The sequence below is a fragment of the Heterocephalus glaber genome, unplaced genomic scaffold (genome assembly GCF_053883595.1).
Source record: "Heterocephalus glaber isolate CG9 unplaced genomic scaffold, H.glaber_assembly_v1.0 deba00001481, whole genome shotgun sequence".
NCBI lineage: Eukaryota > Metazoa > Chordata > Mammalia > Rodentia > Bathyergidae > Heterocephalus > Heterocephalus glaber.
Window position 1 is genome coordinate 18,379,069 of NW_028258317.1, and position 21,726 is coordinate 18,400,794.

The following is a 21,726-nucleotide window of genomic DNA, read 5'->3' on the forward strand; positions in this document are numbered from 1 at the left end:
CACAATCTGATTTCATAAGAACTGCAGTTAATAACTTTAGAAAGAAAATAAAAATAATATAATAAAAAGAACTTTAGCTAATATCAATATAGGTCAAGAAAAATCCAGCTACATATTCCTCAACACTTCTTAATTCTCTAACCACCTAGTATACTGTCTGATCCTTAGCAGTAGTGGTCCTCATGCTGTTCCCCCAAATTTTCTGAAAATTTAATTGACAACCCTGTAACTAATCATTCTAATTAATATGTATAATTTATAAATCACAATAATTTTAACTAATATTGAAATAACTGATTCTAATATGTAATTTGGAAATAAATTAAAGCAATACCCTTAAAATGAAAAAAAATCCTTTGTAGTTATCAATAACTAGTTAGGTAAATCCTCTGAGATTAACATATGAACAGGAAAGTAGTAATTAAAAGTCAGAATGGAGGGGCCAGGTATTTAGCTCAGTGGTTGCGCCAGCTGCTGCGCAAGCGCAAGGACCCAAGTTCGATCCCCGGTACCAAAAAAAAAAAAAAAAAAAGTCAGAATGGAGGCCAGGGATTTAGCTCAGTGGTTCCGCTGCCTACCTCACAAGCGCAAGGTCCCAAGTTCGATCCCCAGTACCCAAAAAAAAAGTCAGAATGGGAACCAGGTATAGTGGTGCACACCTGTGATCCCAGCACTCTGGGAGACTGAGACAAGAGGATTCCAAATTCCAGCCCCAAAATAAAAAAGGGCTGGGATTGTAACTCAGTGAAAAGGCTCTGGGTTCAATTCTTGTACGACCACCAAAAAAAAAAAGTCAGAATTGGAAGTGAAGATATAAAATCATTTGCCAATTAGAAATTTTAAATCAGTATCTTTTTTTTTTTGGTACCGGAGATCGAACTCAGGACCTTGCGCTTGCAAGGCAGATAGTGCCACTGAGGTAAATCCCTGGCCCTCAAATCAGTATCTTAACCAATTTATTATAATTCATTTAACATTTTCTTCAGTGTAATTTACAGGTTAGTAAAAGTTCAATGTTCTCAAGAGGAAATTTGACCTCCAACTTACCAATTTTTCTGTTTAAAACCACTGGGAAAGAATAATTTCAAAAAGCTTTTGAACCAAAATTGTTATCTCCTCCACAAGTCTCAAAATCACAATACAGCTGCGGCTATAACTCAGTGCTAGAGCACCTGCCTAGCATGCATATGCTAGGTTCAATCCCACTACCACCACCAAAAAAAAAAATAAAAAGAAATAAAATATATATATTTATCTCACATCACCACTTATACCAGAAGACAAGAAAAACAAGACCACCCCAGAATACTGGACACTTAAAAGACCTGTGTTCTAGTCCTGGTTCTTAATCTGGGATGATTACAAAGCAGACAAAAATGTTTAAAAGAAGCCAGGTATAGCAATGCATACCTGTTAATCCCAACACTCTTCAAGGCTGAAACAGGAGGATTCCAAGTTCAAAAGCCAGCCTGGGCAGTTTAGCAATTTAGCAAGATCCTGTTTTAAAAAATTTTTAAAGGGTGGGCGTGGCGGCACACACCTATAATCCCAACACTTGGGGAGACTGAGGCAGGAGGACTGCAAGGAGTCTGAGGCCACCATGGACTACATAGTGAGTTCAAGGCCAGCCTAAACTACATAGTGAGACATTGTCTCAAAAACCAAAAAAATTTAAATTTAAAAATAAAGAGCCAGGTGTGGTGGCACATGCCTGTAATCCTAGCACTCAGGAGGCTGAGGCAGGAGGATCACAAGTTCAAGGCCAACATAGGCTACATAGTGAATTTAAGGCCAGCCTGAACTACATATGGAGGTCCTATTTCACAAAAACAAAACAGACAGAGACAGAGAGAGACTGAAAGAGGGCTGAGATGTAGTTCAGTGCAAATGCCCTTGGTTCAAATCCACCCCCCCAGAGTGGAGTTAGGGTGACTAAAAGAAGGGAAAAAAAAACTTCCAGATATCCAGACTCATGCTACCCTATACCTGTAGCCTCGGCTACTAGGGAGGCTAAAACAGGAAGATGGCTTGACCCTAGAAGTGGAAAGATACCCTGCAATAAATATCTCTAGTATTCTTTCCAAAATTAAGAGTCTAGAAATATTCTTTCCTAACAACGGATTTCAACGGTTTTTATACCTCTAAGAAAGATATCACAAGATTTCATATTCTTAAGTTATAAGAGCACAAAATACAATGCAATTACTTGTTAAGTCAATGACTCAGAAATGTATACTTACTGAGTAAGTAGTTATTTGTGTGTGTGTGTGTGTGTGTGTGGTTTTTTTTACTGGAGACTGAGCCCAATACCTTCACACTGAGCTACATCTCCATTCCTTTTATTTTTTATTTTGAGACAGAGTCTCACTAAATTGCCCAAATTGAGCTGGAATTTGTGATCCTCCTGCCTCAGCCTCCAAAAGTCCTGGTAATACAGGCATGCACCACACCTGGCCCATTTTGTTTTCTTAGAAGAAAGTGTACTTTTTTTTTTGGTACTGGGGATTGAACTCGGGACCTTGCGCTTGCAAGGCAGGCGCTGGAACCACTGAGCTAAATCCCCAGCCCATGTACTATTTGATACCAATAACACTATTTCATTCTACACATAAACAGTACAATATTAATTGGTTAATATTAATATACAAACTCAACTACAGGGTATTAATCTGATCTGAAAGGCATAATCCCAAACATTTTTCTGTTTTTCCAGAAGTTTTCAAACTCAGTAGATTATATCATTCTGATTGTTCCAGTCATGTGAAAACTGAAAAACAAGTAAAATAAGTAAAAACAAGTAACAAAGGCTTGTTCTCCAAACAAGAAACTCAACCCACAGGGGAACCCTGCATAGTACCAGGAGATGTACAATATAGAGATGGAACAACTACTTAAGAGTGTTGGAGATTTGAAAGGACAGGGTTGAGGTTCTAAAATAATCTCACAGGCAAATAAAATTATTTGTATGTTAAACACTGGAACAATTTATCCCAACACACAAAATGAAAACAAATACACCTTTATAGTTTTTTTTTGGGGGGGGGGGGTGAGCCAAGGTTTCCCTGTGTAGTTGAGGCTGTGTATTATAATTTATACAGGATTTATTTGTCTTGTCCACTAGACTTCAAGCATTAACAAGTACAAGAAAATCTGTTTCATTCACCAGGACATGGGAAGCATAACTCAGTGACAGAGCACAGGCCTAGTACGCCAAGGCACTGGGTTTAATCTCCAGTACCACAAAAAAGGGGGGAGGGGTCAATTAGCTGGGCACAGTATCATATTCCTGCAGCCACATGTACTTAGCAGGCTGAAACAAGAGAATGCTTGAGACCAGCAGTTCAAGGACAACCCGGGACATGGTAAGGTCTTTAAAAAAAAAAAATTTATATATAGATACAGATGTATAGTTATAGATATAGATCTCCAAGATCCAAAAGGCATGTTTACAGAATAGTTTTTATAATTTTTAAAAATACATATAAAAACAAAGACAAGTATGATAGCACAAGCCTATAATCCCACAGTGGTAGAGAACTTACCTAACAAGCTCAAAATCCTGGGTTCAGCCAGGCATGGTGGTGCATGCCTGTAACTGTAACCCCAGCACTCAGGAGGCTGAGGCAGGAGAATCACCACAAGTTCGAGGCCAGCCAGGGTTACATAGCCTGAAGTACAAAGCGAGACCTTGTCTCAAAAACAAACAAACAAAAAAGAAAGCCAAAGTCAATTAAAAATAAGATCCTTGGCCCAGAGATTTAGCTCAGTGGTTCTGGTGCTGGCCTCAAAAGCACAAGGTCCTGAGTTCGATCTCGGTACAAAAAAAAAAGAAAAATCCTTGGTTCTATATCCACGATGGCCAAGAAATGGGAAAAAAAAAAAAAAAGTTTTATGTAGGTATCACCTAGAAGAGTGCTCAAACACTTGTTGAATAAATTAATTCCTCAGTGCAATTACAATTTCTCTATATGATCTTTCTTTTTTTTTTTTTGAAATGTGGCAGACTGCATTCCTGATTAAAGTCTTATGAATCAACTGTTAGAATATTAGCAGGGCATGTTGGAGCACGTACACCAGTAATCCCAGCACTGAGGGAGGCTGAGACAGGAGGATCTCCAGTTTAAGTCCCACTTGGCAACTTAGCAAGATTTTGTCTCAAAAATAAAAAATAAAATAAAGTCTGGGGATGTAGTTCAATCCCCAGTACCAAAAGCAAAAATAGGGTAACAGGGTATTAGACAAGTGTTGTCTTTCCTTTTTACCCCCAATACTAGGGTTGAATCCATGGCCTCATATATGCTAAGCAAATGTTCTACCACTGACCTACATCCTAGCCCTTTCTATTTTATTTTGAGACAGGGTCTTGCTAAATTGCTCAGGCTGGCTTTGAAGCTGCTGTCCTCCTTCCTTAGCCTCCCTAGTAGCTGGAAATACAGGTGTACACCACCAACCAAGCTTCTCAGTCTTTAATAGCACTAAACAAATACCAATCCATTGACCCCAAACATTAACTACCTGGAAAGATTGTCATGTCTTTCGCATCTCCCATAGAAAATCAGTTTTACTGCCATTTGTTTATACTAACTGTTCATTTTGCTAAGAAAAAAGCTATTCATACAAAAAAACTAAAATCAGCCAACAGCCAAAAGCATCTCATTGTTTTTATTTTGTAGTGCCAGGGATCAAACTCTGGGCCTTGCATGTGCTAGGCAAGCACTCTACCAATGATCTATGCACAAAATGCATTTCCTGCCTGCCAAGTTGAAAGCATGGGATCACTTCACAATCAAGCCTAAGAAGTTGATTCATCCAGTAATATTTTGCTACATAGTCACAAATCATGTGCATTAGAAGCAATCTAACATATATTTTCAAATTTGGTTCTGTAAACTCACTAAAATTCTGTCTCCCTATGTGCTTTAAACCATACTCCTGAAACTAAGCATCTCTATGTACCCTCATTGCAGGTCTAATTCTGCAGTCTCTAATACACCTTCTATTATTTAAAAAAAAAATCCAGAGCTTTTTTTTTTTTTTGGTACTGGGGATCGAACTTGGGACCTTGTGCTTTCGAGGCAGGAGGCAGAACCACTGAGCTAAATCCCCAGCCCAGAGCTTTATTTTTGATGTCAAATACCTTCCCACTGACCCAGCGAGTAAAAATCACAAGCCCCTGGGAAAGTAATCTGTCACTGCCTCATGAAATTTAACATCTGGATATCCTACATTACCAACTCCACTCCTAGATCTTAAAGAAACTCAGACATATGAACCAAGAAATATGTACAAAGACAGTCATAGTAACACTGTAAAAGTTAAACATGACAGCCGGGGATTTAGCTCAGCTCAGTGGTTTCGTCGCCTGCTGCGCAAGCGCAAGGACCTGACTTTGATCCCCGGTACAAAAAAAAAAGTTAAACATGACTATTAACCTTATATATTAATTAGCTGGCATTAATGTCTACCTTGAATATTTACTTGTTGAGGAGTTTTTTGGATTTTGGCTTTGTTTTTATGAGACAGGGTCTCACAATGCAGTTCAGGCTGACCTCGAACTCCCAGCGATTCTCCTGTCTCAGCCTCCAGAGTACTAGGATTACAGGTGTGAGTCACCATACCTTACATATGTACTGTCTCACTTCATTTTGTTATTTTGTCAACATATTATTGCTTTGATATCTATATCCATCAATACTGTCTGATAGTTATACATTTTTAATTGTTTTGTTTTATTTTTGCAGTTCTGGGGATTGAACCCACAACATCCCCAGTCTTTTTTATTTTTTGAAATAGGGTCTCACTAAGTTGGTATACTGACCAAGCTGGGCTGAAACTCATAATCCTCCTCAATCTCTCAAGTGCTGGGATTTTCAGGGAGGGCCTTTTGGATGGGGAGTATTACTGGGGATTAAACTCAGGGCCTCACACTGAGTTACATCCCTAGCCATTTTTTTGTTGTTTTTTGTTTGTTTGTTTTTTAGACAGGGTCTCACTTTGTAGATCAGGCTAGCCCTGAACTCACTGTGTATCCCAGGCTGGCCTCAACTCTCGCTGATCCTCAGCCTCCCCAGTGTTGAGATTACAGGCATGCTCCACCATGCCTGGCTATTTTTTATTTTTTATTTGGAGACAGACTTCTCACTAAATTACCCAGGCTGTTCCTTCCTGTCCCGTCCCTTTACCTACAATAGTGTTTTTTATTCCAGAGCCGGGGATTTAGCTCAGTGGTTCCGCCCCCTGCCTCGAAAGCGCAAGGTCCTGAATTCGATCCCCGGTACCAAAAAAATAAAGAGAGTGTTTATTCTTCTGAATTTTATCATTTCTTTCCTTTCATAAATCACATACTATGTACTCCTGAATAAAATGCTTAGGTTGGGGCCAGGGATTTAGTTCAGTGGTTTCGCCGTCTGATGCGCAAGCACAAGGACCCGAGTTCGATCTCCAGCACCAAAAAAAAAAAAAAAAAATGTTTAGGTTGGCTTAACTGTGAGCTTATAAATGTTAAACTATATGTGATCTTTTTTTTTTAAGCACATCATTGTTTCTAAGATTCTTCTGTTATTTTACATACCTATGGTTCATTCATTGTCATTTCTGAATAATTCACTGTACAAACATACCATGACTTGTTTATTCATTCTTTTGTTAATGGACAGACTATATCCAAAGTTTAATTCTTTTTTAAAAAAAGAACTAAGAGGACCGGGGATTTAGCTCAGTGGTTCCACTTCCTGCCTCAAAAGCACAAAGACCCAAGTTCCATCCCTGGTACCAAAAAAAAGAACTAAGGGAAAGCATAGTTTTATATTTACTCCAGAAACAACACAAGATTAAGGTTAGTAATATGGACAGGTGTACATGGGTTTGGTGATGCATGCCTGTCATCCCAGCTACTCTAGAGGCTGAGGGAGGAGTATCACTAGTTTGAGGATCAGAAAAACAAAAAGGGGCAGGATGGTTAACAATGAATTTTAAAGTTTAGTCAATACTAATGTACCAATGATGGTATTTAGTTTTGTACAGACCTTGTACAGACAGGTTGCGTAATTCTTTTTTGAAATATTTGGGGCCAGACGTGTTTTCAGATTTCTAAATTTTCTGGGGTTTTTAAAATTTTTTTATTTTAGAATATTTGCATAGATTTATCAGCTGAGCATCCCTAATCCAAAAGTCCAAGATCCAAACTGCTCTGAAATCCAGAAACTTTGAACATCCTGTAGTCCTGTCAGATCCCAGAGTACACCCTGCAACCCCACCAATGATACAGATACAGCTTCAGACCCACCCAATCAGGTACCCAGCCAACAACCATGCCCAAGTGCAGAGCACAGTCAGTAGTCCTACCTAGGCAGATTGCACCCTGTGACCTCACTCAACTTTAGAGTACATTATGCAGCCTATAAGACTGGAGAGCCAACTTCTGGCCACACACAGCTATGGTGCATAGCCTGCAAGGAAACCTGACCAGGGCAGAGCCCAGCCAGTACCTCTCCCAGCCCTGCCTCAATGTAAAGCCCAGCCAACAGACACACCTGACCTCAGCCACACCCAATCTCAAAGTATAGACAGGGCTGGGTTCACTAGAGACTACAGTAGTAGCAAGCCCTACCTGCCCACAGACATTACTGTATGGACTATCTAGAACCCAGGCCAAGTTAAATGCTGAAGGTGTTCTCAACCAAAATGTCCCTGTAAAGACTGAAGTGGTAGCTGGACATGGTAATATACACATTTAACCTGATTTAAACATTATGTGCATAAGGCCATGGGTTGAATCCCCAGCACACACACAAAGTATACATATACCAAAACATCACATTGGTATCTCATAAATATGTGTAATTTTTATGTTTTTACCATCAATTTTAAAGGAATTCAAGTTTAGCCTAAAATCCAAGCATTTTGGAAAGCTGATCCAAGAGAATGGCAAATTCAAACCCAGCCTGGTCAACTTAACAAGATCCTCCTGCCTCAAAAGCAAAAAAAAAGGAGCTGGGGATTTAGCTCAGTGGTTCCAGCACTTGCCTCACAAGCGCAAGGTCCAGAGTTCGATCCCCGGTACCAGAAAAAAAAAAAAAAGGGTTGGAGATGCAGCTCACTGCCAACTCCTGAGTTCAATCTCTAGTACCATAAAAGAAAGAAAAGAGAGAGGAAAAAAAAGAGGGAGAAAGAGCCAGGTTATGAAATGAGAGAAAATATCTGCAAAGCCACATACTTGATAAGGGGTTAGTATCTGGAACTCACACAACTCAACAGCACATATATGCACACACATGAAAAAGAAAAAAAATGATGAAAAAAATGGACAAAGACCCTGAATAGACATTCCTCCAATAGAAAAAAAGACATAGGCAGGCCAGGCTTGGTGTCACATGCCTGTAATCCTAGCATTCAGGAGGATCGCCACAAGTTTAAGGCCAGCCTGGGCTACATAGTGAGTTTAAGGCCAGCCTGAACTACAAAGAGAGACCCTGTCTCAAACAAAACAAAACAACAACAACAAAAAATAAGAACAAAACAAACAAAAAACCATAAAAGACATATCCAGGCGTGGTGGTACACACCTTTAATGCCAGCACTCTGGGAGGCTGAGGTAGGAGGATCCCAAATTCAAGCCCAGCCTGGTCAACTGAACTTAGTAAGACCCTGTCTCAAAGTAAAAAATAAAGGGCCAGGGATTTACCTCAGCACCTGCCTCGAAAGTACAAGGTCCTGAGTTTGATCCCGAGTACCAAAAAAAGTTAAAAAATAAAAATTAAATTAAAAATAAAAGGAGTAAAATGTAGCTCAGTGTGAATGTCCTGGGTTCAATCCCCAGTACCACACACAAAAAAAAAGACAGAAGAAAAAGGACACACAAGGGGCAAGAGGTACATGAAAAGAGTTCAACATCACTAATCAACAGGTACATCCAAATCAAAATTACAATGAGGTATCACCTCAAACCTGTTAGGATGGCTATTATTTTAAAAAAGAAATACACCATGCATCGCGTTTGCAAAGATGTACAGAAATGGTCACCTCTGTAAGCTGTTGTAGAAATGTAAAGTGGTACAGCCAGTATGAAAAACACAATAGAGGTGGCCAATGTAGCTCAGTGGTAGAGTATTTGTCTAGCATTCATGAGGCCCTGAATTCAATTAAAAAAAAAAGTTTAGACGTTTCTCAAAAAATTAAAATAGAACTACTATATGATGTAGCAATCCCACTTCTGTATATACATCCAAAGGAAATGAAATCTAATACATTCTCATGTTCATTGCAGCACTATTCTCAAGGCCCAAACTAGAGAATCTAAGTGTGCATGAAGAAAGAAAATATGTGAGTGGCTAAAGGTGTAGCTAAGGGGCAGTGTCTAGCACGCAGGAGGCCATGGGTTCAATCCCTAGCATCAAAGAAAGAAGCAAGAAAGCCCAATATTCTCCAAACTTGATAAAAGGCATTCATCTTCAAATACAAGTTCAATGAATGCCAACTAGAATAATCCCCAAGACACTCACACCTAGACTTATTATAAACAAACTGTGAAAAGACAGAGAATTTTAAAAGAGGAATGAAGTTATTCATCACATACATACAAGGGGTCCTCAATAACAGTAGATTTCTCATCAGAAACTATGAAAGCCAACAGACAATGAAATGAATTATTTAAGGTGCTAAAGGAAAAATCTGTCCAACAGGAATTCTATGTGACACACCTATCCTTCAAAATGAAGGAGAAATTAATACATGCTCAGGTAAACAAAAACTAAGTTTATTGCTATCTGTCTTCCCCTACAAAAAGGCAAAAAGGGGCCGGGGATTTAGCTCAGTGGTTTCACCGCCTGCTTTGCAGGCGCAAGGACCCAAGTTTGATCCCCGGTACCCAAAAAAAAAAAAAAAAAAAAAATGCAAAAAGGAATCTTTTGTGTTAGGATACGATAGGATAGTAGAAAGTAACTCAAAATCTGAAAAAAAATGAAGATCTCCAGTAAGAGTATATGGTCAGGGCTAGGGTATAGCTCAATGATAGAGCACATGCCTAGCACGTGCCAGGTGCTGAGCACAATCCTCAGTACCACCACCAAAAAAAAAGAGAAGTAAATAGTCAAATATAAAAGCCAGCATTGGTATTGTACTTTTGATTTGTAAGTGTACTTTTTATTTCATAATACTTTATAAAAGAAAACATAAAAATTATTGTATGATTGGGTACACAATGTATAAGGATGTAATCTATAACAAATGTTAAAGCGGGGGAGGACGGGACTATATAAGAGCAAAGCTTTTGGACTGGGGATTTAGCTCAGTAACACCATGGCTGCCTGGCAAGTACAAGGTCCTGAGTTCAATTCCCAGTATCCCCCAAAAAAGGGTAGAGCTTTTGTATAACATTGACGTTAAGTCATTATCAATTAAAACTTACATTATCAAAAGTTTAGGATGTTAAATTTAATCGCCACTAAGTATATTCCCAAGAAGTATATACTCATTGGACATGGGACACACCTGTAGCCCCAGCATACCAGAGGATGAGGCAGCAGGAATGCTGAAAGTTCAAGGCCAGCCTAGATTACATAGTAAGACCCTGTCTTAAAAAAAACGTATATACTCAAGAGAATATTCCAGAGGAAATAACATAAATCACAGAAGACTTGTACATGAAGTGAAAAACCAAATTCCATCAACTAGTGAGTAGAATATGGTATGTGCATAAAATGATATAGTATTTGACAATTAAAAACAATGGCATGGGGCCAGAGATGTCTCACAGGTAAAGGGCTTGCCTAGAATATACAACACCCTGAGTTCAATCCCCAATGGTACCAACAAAAAAAAGAAAAGAAAAACATACAGTTAACCTTGAAAACATTATGTTAAATGAAAAATATCTATAGACAAATTCAGGGACAGAAAATAGATTAGTGTCTTCACTGGGAGTAGGAGGGAATGAGGGCTGAATGCTAATGGGTATGAGGGGGGTTTTTTTTGGTACCGGACATCAAACTCAGGACCTTGCACTTGCAAGGCAGGCATGGTGCCATTGAACTAAATCCCCAGCCCTGAGGTTTGAGAATTGGAAATATTCTAGAATTGGATTGTCATAGTGGCTCACAACTGCAAGAAAACTCTAAAAATAAAAAATTAAAAAAAAAAACTCTAAAAAGTCACTGAATTATATGCTTTAAATGCATGAACATGGTATAGTAAATATATTTTAAGGAAACTATTATTTAGCTAAGCATAGTCGCACACACTTATAATTCCACCACTCTGGGAGGCAGAAGCAGGAAGATCACAAATTCAATCCCAGCCAAGAAAACTTGATTTAGCAAGAATCTGTCTTTAAAAAAAAAAAAAAAAAAAAAAATGGGGTGGGGGGGATTTAGCTCAGTGGTGCCGACACCTGCCTCAAAAGCACAAGGTCCTGAGTTTGATCCCTGGTACCAAAAAAAATAATAATAATAATAAAATAAAATAGGCTGGGATGTAGCTCAGTGTGAAAGCCCTCGGTTCAACCCCCAGTACTACATTTTAAAAGAAAAAAAGCAAGCTATTTTTTAAAAATTCAACCTTAAATACAAAAGGGAAAGATGTGTTGTGGTAAAAGTACTTCAAGCTCAGTATCAATCATTTCAAGCAGCTCCCAAATCTATCTTAATTGGAGTTAGGAGAAAACTGGGAAAATGAAAGAGAAAAAATAGAACCTATAAGAACTGAATAAATAACACAATCTTCAAACTAAAAGAGCGGAGTTAACAAGCAGAATGCATTGGAAACACCGAAATCTGTACATCATCAAAATAGGGATCATCATCAGATTTTTTTTAAAACCAGAAAAATAATTCCCAGATAGAAAGTGGCTATTTATAAAGAAAATAACACAAACTTCAAAACCTCTAATTATCAATGGACACTAGAATGCCATGGAACAGTATCTCTTTAGGACATAAGAAATAAATGTTTAGGGTTGGTTTGGTTTGTTTTGGTGGTGCTGGTGGGTGGTACCTGGGATCAAACCCAGGTCCTCACTCCATTGTGAAAAAAAAAACAAAACCCATCATCTTTATCCATTCATCAGTTGATGGGCATTTGAGCTGTTTCCAAGATTTAGATATTACAAACTGTGCTGCTATAAACATGGGTGAGCATATATCACTGTGGAATGCTGCTTTTAATTCTTTCAGGAAGATACCAAGAAGAGGTATAGCTGGGTCAAATGGAACCTCTAGTTTTAGGGGGTTTTTTGTTTTGTTTTTTCTAGTTTTAGTTTTTCAAGAAATCTCCACACTGATTTCCACAGTGCTGCACCAGTCTACACTCCCACCAACAGTGGAGAAGGGTTCCTTTCTCCCCACAGCCCCTCCAGCATTTGTTATTGGTTGATTTCTTGATAAATGCTATTCTTTCTGGAGTGAGATGGAATCTCAGAGTTGTTTTAATCTACATTTCTCTAACGACAAGTGATGTTGAACATTTTTTCATATATTTATCTGCTGTTTCTACTTCTTCATCTGAGAAGTGTCTACTCATTTCAGATGCCCATTTTTGGATTGGGTCTTTAAATTTGCAGGGTCTGATTTTTTCTGAGGTCTTTATATATTCTAGATAGTAGTCCTTTGATGCATAGCTGGCAAAAAATTTTTCCAATGCTGTGGGTTGTCTTTTCACTTTTCACGGTTTCTCTTGTTGTGCAAAAGCTTTTTTTTTTTTTTGGTACCAGGACCAAACTCCGGACCTTGTGCTTGGGAGGCAGGTGGCGGAACCACTTAGCTAAATCCCCAGCCAAAAAAGCTTTTTAATAAGATGAGCTCCCAGTTGTTGATTCTTTGTAATATCTCCCTGGTCTGGCTTTTGTTCACGAAGTCTTTGCCTACTCCTATGTCCTCACATATTCTACCTATTCTCTCTTTCAGCAGATTTAGTCAAACTGCATTGCTAACATTTAATGAAATGCATATCTCAAACCAGGTGTGGTGGCATACACCTGTAATCTCAGCACTCAGGAGACTGAGGCAGGAGGCTCACCATGAGTTCAAGGCCAGCCTGAACTACATAGCAAGACCCTGTCTCAAAAAAAAATAAGATGCACACCTCATTCATAAATCTGTCAGTGTTTCAATTCTGGAAAATGTACACAACTTTTGTATAATCCACAATTAAGCTGCTTTTTTTTTTTGGTACCAGGGATCAAACGCGGGACCTTGCACTTGCACGGCAGGCGCCAGAACCACTGAGCTAAATCCCCAGCCCGAGAAGTCTGCCTTTCTAATCAAGCAAATATTAGAATTGTCAGATTAGATACCACATTATACACTGATGTATTTTTCTATTTATCAAAATAGCAATAGCACATGAGCTGGGGATTCTAGTGGTAGAGTGCATGCCTCACATGCATGAGGACCTCGGAAAGAAGAAAGAAGGGGGAGAGGGGAGGGAAGGAAGGAAAGGGAAAGAAAAGAGAGGAAAGGAGGAAGGGAGAGAGGAAAAGAGAAAGAGAGAAGACAGCATCATTGACAGCAAAGAATTTCCTAAATATGATACCAAAAGAAGCACAAGCCAGGAACAAATGAAAAATTCAGTTCATTAAAATTATGAATATTCAGGCTGGGGATTTAGCTCAGTGGTACCGCGCCTACCTTGCAAGGCCAAGGTCCTGAGTTCGATCCCCAGTACCAAAAAAAAAGTTATGAATACTCCAAGTTCTGGGTTTGATCATCAGCACTGGGAGAATGAAGCAAAAGGATTAGGAGTTTGAGGCCATCCTGGACTACATAGCAACATGAGGTCTCCAAAAACAAAAACACAAACAAAAAAATGCTTTTCTCACCAAAAGACATGAAAAATGAAAAGACAAATTGGGAAAGGATATTTGCAACCCATAAACTGAAAATAATATCCAGAGTATGGACCAAGGATGTAGCTCAGTGGCCCATTCCTGCCTGGCAATCATAAGGTCCTGAGTTCAATTCCCAGTACTGAAAAAACAGTAATAGTAATAATATCCAGAGTATTTAAAGAACTTTTGTTTTCTTTTTTGCTCAGTGCTGGGGAACCACACTCAAGGTCTTGCACATGCTGGGTAAGCATACTCTATATAATTCTTAGCTGGAGCAGGGTGTGGCGGTATAAACCTATAATCCCAGCACTCTAAGGATCACAAGTTTGAGGCTACCCTGGGCAATTGAGAGACTTTATCAAGATCTTGTCTCAAAAAAAAAAAAAAATAGGGCTGGGGATTTAGCTCACTGGTTCCACCAGGCACAACGACCCGAGTTTGTTCCCTGGTACCAAAAAAAAAAACGCCACACATTAAAAATATATATATATGTGAAAAAGGGCTGGGGATGTAGCTCAGTGCAAAGCCCTGGGTTCAACCCACAGTAACACCAAAAAGGGGGAGAAAAATCTTAATCAGAAAGAGAAAAACCTGAAATAAAAACAGACAAAAAAAACTTGAATACACATTTCACAGAAGCACAAATGGCCAATGAACATATGAAAACATGCTCAGCTTTAAGAAATATTAATAAAAACACAAGACACCATTTTAAACCCACCAGATTAAAAAAAATTTAAGGCAGAAGTGGTGAAGCGTGCCTGTAACCCCGGTACTCAGGAGGCTGAGACAGGAGGATTGCCACAAGTTCTAGACCAGCCTGAAGTACACAGCGGAAACCCTGTCTCAAAAAACACAAAAAAAATTTTTACAGAATTTAAGTCTCAAAATATCAAGTGTTGGAGAGGAAATGAAGCAATTGAAACACATACTGCTGACTCTTGACTCTTGACTCAGTAACCACATGATTCACAGCTACTATGAGGCAATTCTCAAAACCCTGGAAGTATCTGGTAAGCATTAAGCAACTGATAATGACCAATCCAGAATTTTGAGAACACATGCAAATTACTGCAAATACAAATTTTGATCCTTAATGAATTAGGTCCAATCTGACTCAGCAAAATAAAAATGAGTCAAACTTGACCAAGAAACATAGAAGATAACTTCTAGTCTTCTCCCAGTTTATCTAGTGTACTTTGTGAAGTTCAAAATATTCAGGTATTCATTTCCTGCTAGAATTCTGATATTATAAGTGTCTAAATTCCAATGAACTACACTTTGACTCCAGCTTTACTATTATTTCAATGAGAACAAGTAGTTTTTTTAATTAAAAATTTTATTTTTAGTAGTACATGTTTGTAGTACATAATGATTATATTCATCATGGGGAGTGGATACAACTTGTTTTGTGTTCTGTTTTGTTTTGTTGAGACAAGTTCTCACCATGTAGTTCAGGCTGGCCTTGAACTCAATACATAGCCCAAGCTGGCCTTAAACTCAAGGCAATTCTCCTACCTGCCTCAGCCTTCCAAGTGCTGGGATACAGGTATGTGCCAGCATGCCTGGCTATACAGCATTTCAAATGACATTACTTTAATTTTTTTTTTTTTTGGTACCGGAGATCAAACTCCGGTCCTTGTGCTTGAGAGGCAGGCGGTGGAACCACTGAGCTAAATCCTCGGGCCCTAAATTTTTTTTTTTTTGGCAGTACTGGGGATCAAATCCAGGACCTTGTGCTTTCAAGACATCCCAATGCCACTGAGCTAAATCCCTGGCCTGGCATTACTTTAAAACCTTTGTGTTTAGCCAGCCCAGTGGCACACATAAAATCCCAGCTACTCAGGAGGCTGAGCCAGGAAGACTGCAGGTTCCAAAACCTAAATCCCCAGGATGAATGTAATCATTATGTAGTGCAAATATATAGTACTAGTAAAAAATGTTTTCATAAAACCCTACTCAAAATAAAAATAAGCCAGGTATGGTGGTACCCACCTGTAATCTTAGCAATCTGGGAGGCTGAGGCAGGAGGATTGCAAATTGGAGTCTGGCCTAGGCAATTTAGCAAGACGCTGTCTAAAAATAAAAATAAAAATGGCCTGGGGATGTAGCTCAGTGCAAAGGCCCCCGGTTCAATCCCCAGCACTACTACTGCTGCTACTACTGTTACTGTTACTACAACTACTACTACTAATAATAATAATAATGATGAACAAAAGTGAAGGCCAGCCTGGACTACATAGAGAGGCTTTGTCTCAAAAAATAAAAATAAAAAGAGCTGGGGGTGTAGCTTACTTGCCCAGCATGCATGAGACCCTGGGTTCAATCTCTAGTACCAGGGAAAGAAAAAAACTATAGTGTTTTTACTTTATAGGAATTGGAATGGCCCCCATGTCCACCTAAGAAGGGCAAAATGGTTAACATTCAGCATGAGCACTCATATTGGACAGAACTAAATTCAAAGTCAGATTCTAGGCCAAGCATGCTGGTGCATACCTGTAATACCACCACTCAGGAGACTAAAGCAGAAGGCTAACCTGGGCTGCACAGCACATTCCAGACCAGGCTGAGTTACATGGGAAGGCCCTGTCTCAAAAAAACAAAGTTCAGACTCTACCATTTTACAGCTATAATCTTAGTTATTCCACCTCTCTGGTCCTGTTTCTTCAGTGCACAAAAAGCATATATCATAACCAAGCTACTTACCTACTCAAACTATAAAGATCAAGTAAGATTATCTACTGTTTAACTTTCCAGACTAATACATACTCAGTGTTAGCATCTTTCCCCTTGTAAATATAGCCTTTTACCTAATTGTCTCTACCTTTTTGGGGGAAGGGAGGTTGTGCTGGGTACAGAACCCAAGGTCTCACAGATGCTCTAACATGGAGCATCAGCTCTAGCCCTCACCTAACATTTTTCAAGTCTGAAATTGTAACTCCCAAGTAATTCATAGAAAAATATCACTCTTACATTCAGATTATTTCCCAATATTACAGGAAACTGTACATTACTAGTTGGAAACGCAATCTTTTGCTGCTTTTTCTAATAGAAAGTACTTTCCTGTAATAAATTATCAAAAATCCTATTATCTCTTTTAACAAACCTGGACAAGAGGATGGATCTTCACTTGTCTTTGCAGTATAGAAAAAGGGATTTCCACACTGTATAAGAAACTAAACACAAGTGATTTCTAAGCTTTTGCTTTTTTTTCCCCCTTTTCACCTCAAGGTCTTTTTGATTCTAAGAAAAAGCTTATTTACATTTGACTATTCCTCTACTGGGTATCTTCCCAAAAGAATTAAAAGAATCATACCACAGTGACATATGCACACCCAGGTTTATAGCAGCACAGTTTCTAATAGCTAAAACTTGGAAACAGCCTTCGCCCATCAACTGGAGACTGGATAAAGAAGATGTGGTTTTTAAATAAAACGGAGTACTACTCAGCCATAAAGAATGAGAAACTAGAGACATTTATAGCTAAATGGATGCACATTGAGGCCATACTCTTTTTTTTTTTTTTGGTACCAAGGATTGAACTCGGGCCCTTGCACCTTTGAGGCAGGCAGCAGAACCACTGAGCTAAATCCCCAGCCCCACAGGCCATACTCTTAAGTGAAATAAATAGGACACACATGTGTAAATACCAAATAGTTTCTCTGGTGTGAAAAACTGAAAGTGTAAATAAGAATTAAAATGTATAATTGATAATGTAAAACAGGAAGAAAAGATCTAAAGGAGTAGGGGAAGTGGGAGGGATGGGGAAAGGAAAGAAGGGAAAATAAAAAAATTTGAGAAAAGGAAAGGGCTGGGGATTTAGCTCAGTGGTTCTGCCACCTGCCTCAAAAGCACAAGGTCCTGAGTTTGATCCCTGGTACCAAAAAAAAAAGGAAAAATATGTAAACAAAGGCTTTGTAAATATAGAAGGGTGGAGGAGTTGAAGGGAGGGCAGGGTAAAGGGGAAAAATTAAGAACCAAGATACATCATGTAAAGGTACAAGATCCCAATGATGAATGTAACTGTAATGTATACCTAAAACATACCAATAAACTTAATGGAAAAAAGAAAAAGAAAAAAAAAAGCTTATTTAAACCAGGCATGGTGGCACATGCCTATAATCCCAGTACTCGGGAAGCTGAGGCAGGAGGACTGCTGTGAGTTTGAGGCCAGCCTGGGCTATACAGTGAGTTCAAGGACAGGCTGAACTACACAGCAAAACCTTGTTTCAAACAAACATGAGCCAGGGATTTAGCTCAGTGGTTCCGCCACCTGCCTTGAAAGTGCAAGGTTCGATCCCTGGTACCAAAAATAATAATAATAATAATAATAAAACAAAAAAGCTTATTTAATGTTGTGAAAAAGTATTTCTTAAACATATGCATTTCTTGAGAAAGACTATCTAAAGAAAATCATCTGATTAATGATGAATGAATGGCCAGGGGTGATGGTGCACACCTGTAATCTAAGCACTTGGGAGGCTGAGGCAGGAGGATCACTGGAATTTGAGGCCAGCCTGGGTTACATAGTGAATTCCAGGCCAGTGGGAGCTACATAAAAAGACTGTCTCAAAAAACCAAAAAACAAAAGATCAATGAATGGTATCTTATTTTTATTTAGTTAATCTATGGGGAAAAAAGTTTATGCTCAAAGTGATCTACATTTGAATATCCTAACACACTGAACTATAAGAAAAAAAGAATACTGGTATCTACACTCTATGGATTTTACATCTATAATGCTGAAAATATTCTAAAAGAATTTTAGTCACTAAATTAAACTTCATGGACTCTCATTTTTTTTTTTTGGTACCGGGGATTGAACTTGGGACCTTGCGCTTGTGAGGCAGGAGGCAAAACCACTGAGCTAAATCCCCAGCCCTGAACTCTCATTTTAATACTAGTCAAGAGAATAAAAGACATACAAGATCAAGTGATTCCTGCCAGTCAAAGAAATGTGCACTAACAACTATTGATGAGACTTGTCTACAGGGCTGGGGATGTAGATCAGTGGCACAGCGCTTGCTGGCAAGAGTGAGGTCCTGAGTTCGATCCCCAGTACCGAAAAAAAAAAAAGAGAGAGAAACTGTCTACAGACCTAATATTATCAGAATACTCTTATCTTCTTCAAAATCAAAATGAAAAATAAAAGCAGATATACATAAAATATGTCATGATGAGGCAATGAGTCTTAAATACAAAGAGATTTTTTTTTTTTTTTGGTACCAGGGATCGAACTCAGGACCTTGCGCTTGCCAGGCAGGCGGCAGAACCACTGAGCTAAGTCTCCGGCCCCCAAGTCTTAAATACTAAACAAAAGAGAAGCTCAGAAAGTTTTTATATTCATACACAGTACTTTTCTTTGACTCATTTCTAAAGTAACACTTTTCTTCCAATGAGTCCAGAGCAGGTTAATAAATTATCTTCTCCACAATAATAGAGATATTCACTAGAGAAACACTAATTCTTCATAATTATAATGAATTACTGAAACACAGCAGGCGTTCAATAAGTAACAGAATGAACAGGATGGACCAGAAACAAATTTGTAAAATTCCACTACTATTAAAATCCCACTAAAGTAAGTTAATGCAGAAAATAGAACATTTGACATTCTTTGCTATATAGGATAATATATAAACTTTCAGTTTAACTAGGTTGGGACATTAACTAGAAAGAGCTATCTATCACTGAGAACTACATACCTTGTTTTTCCCATCACATCTCATAAAATTCAACAGGAAAACATCCATTACAACTACCCAAATTCTCAAATACTGATAATTAAAACTGAATAAAAAGGGCCGGGGATTTAGCTCAGTGGTTCCGTCGCTTGCCTTGCAAGCACAAGGACCGGAGTTTGATCCCCAGTACCGAAAAATAAAAAATAAAACAGTAAAAAGATAAAACACTAGTGAGATTAGAATAGAATACAGCATATTTGATAAATACCAAATCTGGTTTTGCAATACTTCGTGGAGTCTACAAAGACTCAAATTTTTATTCCAGTTTAACATAAAATCTTTTTATATCCAGTCTTAATTCGAAGACGCAAGTCTGGAAACAATTACATGTGACAACAACACAAAGGTCAGAGAGCGCTTATATTTATCAAATAAATGAAATGTAACTTGGTTTCACAAGAAAGACTTGGGGCAGTTTTGAGGCCCAGGTGGCCTTGTCCAGGTAAAGTATCCACCCAAGAAACCAACAAAAAAGCAAAGATAAGCATACCTGGAGAAGACTAGACAGTGCCAAAGCTATCTGCTCTCCCTTTCTCCCTAATCTCATCATCTCAGGAACAACTACATCCTCACATTTCCAGCTCGCCTTCAACTCCCCAGCACTCACCTTCTTTACTTAAATCTGGGTCCTTCCTCCCTACATCCTCTAGCTCCCACCGACTTCTCTCACTCCAGTCCCATTGGTGTCTACTGTGCGTACCTTCTAGTAGGGCTTTAGTCCTCTTAATCCGAAGTCATTTTCCGCATCCCATCTGCCCTTCGCCCCTTCAACTCTGGTCCCGTCACTCCGACTCTTCTCCCAGAATTCTCCCCAAGTTACCGATCTCGGTCTGGCCCCTTCTCCCTCTCACCCCTCAACTCCTGCACCTTTCACCCAGCTGGGCCTACCGCCCCTTCCCCAGGTTCCCTCCTCCCTGGGTCTCCGGGTACCGGCCCCCTCCCCCAACTCCGCCCCTCTTTCCCCTCCCCCAGAGAGGCCCCCTCACCTGAACGCCGCTGCCGTCCCAAAAGCCGAAAGGTGCTGGCGACGGCTAGCCTCCCAGGCTCGGTCCTCGCTGAGCTCCCGATGCCCCTAGGGAAAGCAAACGCCACCACTCCCTACTCTGCCCAACCCGGGCCAGGCAGTCACCGCAGCCACAGCCAATACCGCAGGCGCCATGTTGAAGTCCTACTTCCCTCCTCTTCCCCTCACCGCTCCGCCCCTTTGACGTCTGACGTCTGACGCCGTGCTCCACCCGCCTCGACCAATGGGAGGAGCCGATGGTGACGCAACTGATCCCTTCCCAGAGGCGGAGCAACTCTTAACTCCTGGAGTGTGGCAATTGGAAGGGTTGGACCCTGCAGCCCGCAGGTGAGGAAGAAAGGAAAGGTTTACTGAAAGGGTAAGACTCGGGGTAAGAGATCCAGCGAAAGCGGAGAACCGAAGAGCTTTGATTCGCGAAGCGCTGCACAAAAACAGCAGTGAATCCCAGTTGGAAATTAGGACGTCTATTTTCTGTTCCTGGCTCAGCGACCTGGTATAAATCATACCCTCTCTAGGCTTCACTTGCCCCTTTTATAAATGAATAAATTTTAAAAGGCAACTTCTAATCTCTCTCTAGTTTTGACATTCAAACGGATTTAAACCAGATAGTCCAATCCCAAGCCTTCATTGCCGTCTGTGTTTATTGATTGTCTGCTAAAATTAGATGTATGGAGGATTTGTAACTGAATTAAATGAATCTTTGTTCTCTAAAGTTCCTAATGAAGGGCTGGGGGTGTAGACTGCCTTCCGTGAGAACACTTGCCTTCCGTGTATGAGGCCTTGGATTCAATTCTAATCCTAATCAATAGGAAAAATAAAAACATAACCAGTTAACTCTAGTAAAAGTCAGAGAGTAATCATTTTCTAACAAATGCTACAAGGAGAATGGTAGGCAAACTGACTACCACTGAGGTACCTTCCCCAACCTGAATCTATTGCTTTGAAAAAATTTACTTCTGCCTAAATATGTGGCTCTCCGTTACCTGCTTAACTAAGCAGGCAAATAATCCAGAATTGGCAATTCTTTTGTTCTCTGCTCAATTTAGCCTCCTTTTTTGGAGGGCGGCAGCCAGAGTTAAAACTGCCACATCCTTCAAAGAACAAATATTATCTTGTCTGCTACTTAAATTCTGGAGAAA

The 21,726-nt window shown here is 39.5% G+C and overlaps 1 protein-coding gene across 6 annotated transcripts in view; it reads right to left on the reverse strand.

The window, feature by feature from the left end:
• Ubap1 (ubiquitin associated protein 1) overlaps positions 1-20,765 on the reverse strand; it is a 55,335-nt gene extending 34,570 nt beyond the window's left edge. Inside the window, exons 1-2 of one of the 6 annotated variants that reach the window (XM_087183761.1) lie at positions 20,550-20,765; positions 3,543-3,668 (exon numbers count right to left, since the gene is read on the reverse strand). The gene's annotated coding sequence lies outside the window, so the exon portion shown is untranslated. Of the gene's footprint in view, positions 1-3,542; positions 3,693-20,549 lie in introns of all 6 variants that reach the window. The other 5 variants (XM_021252974.2, XM_087183757.1, XM_004838412.4 and 2 more) reach the window with 5 other exon arrangements.
• Between the last annotated feature and the right edge of the window lie 961 nt (positions 20,766-21,726).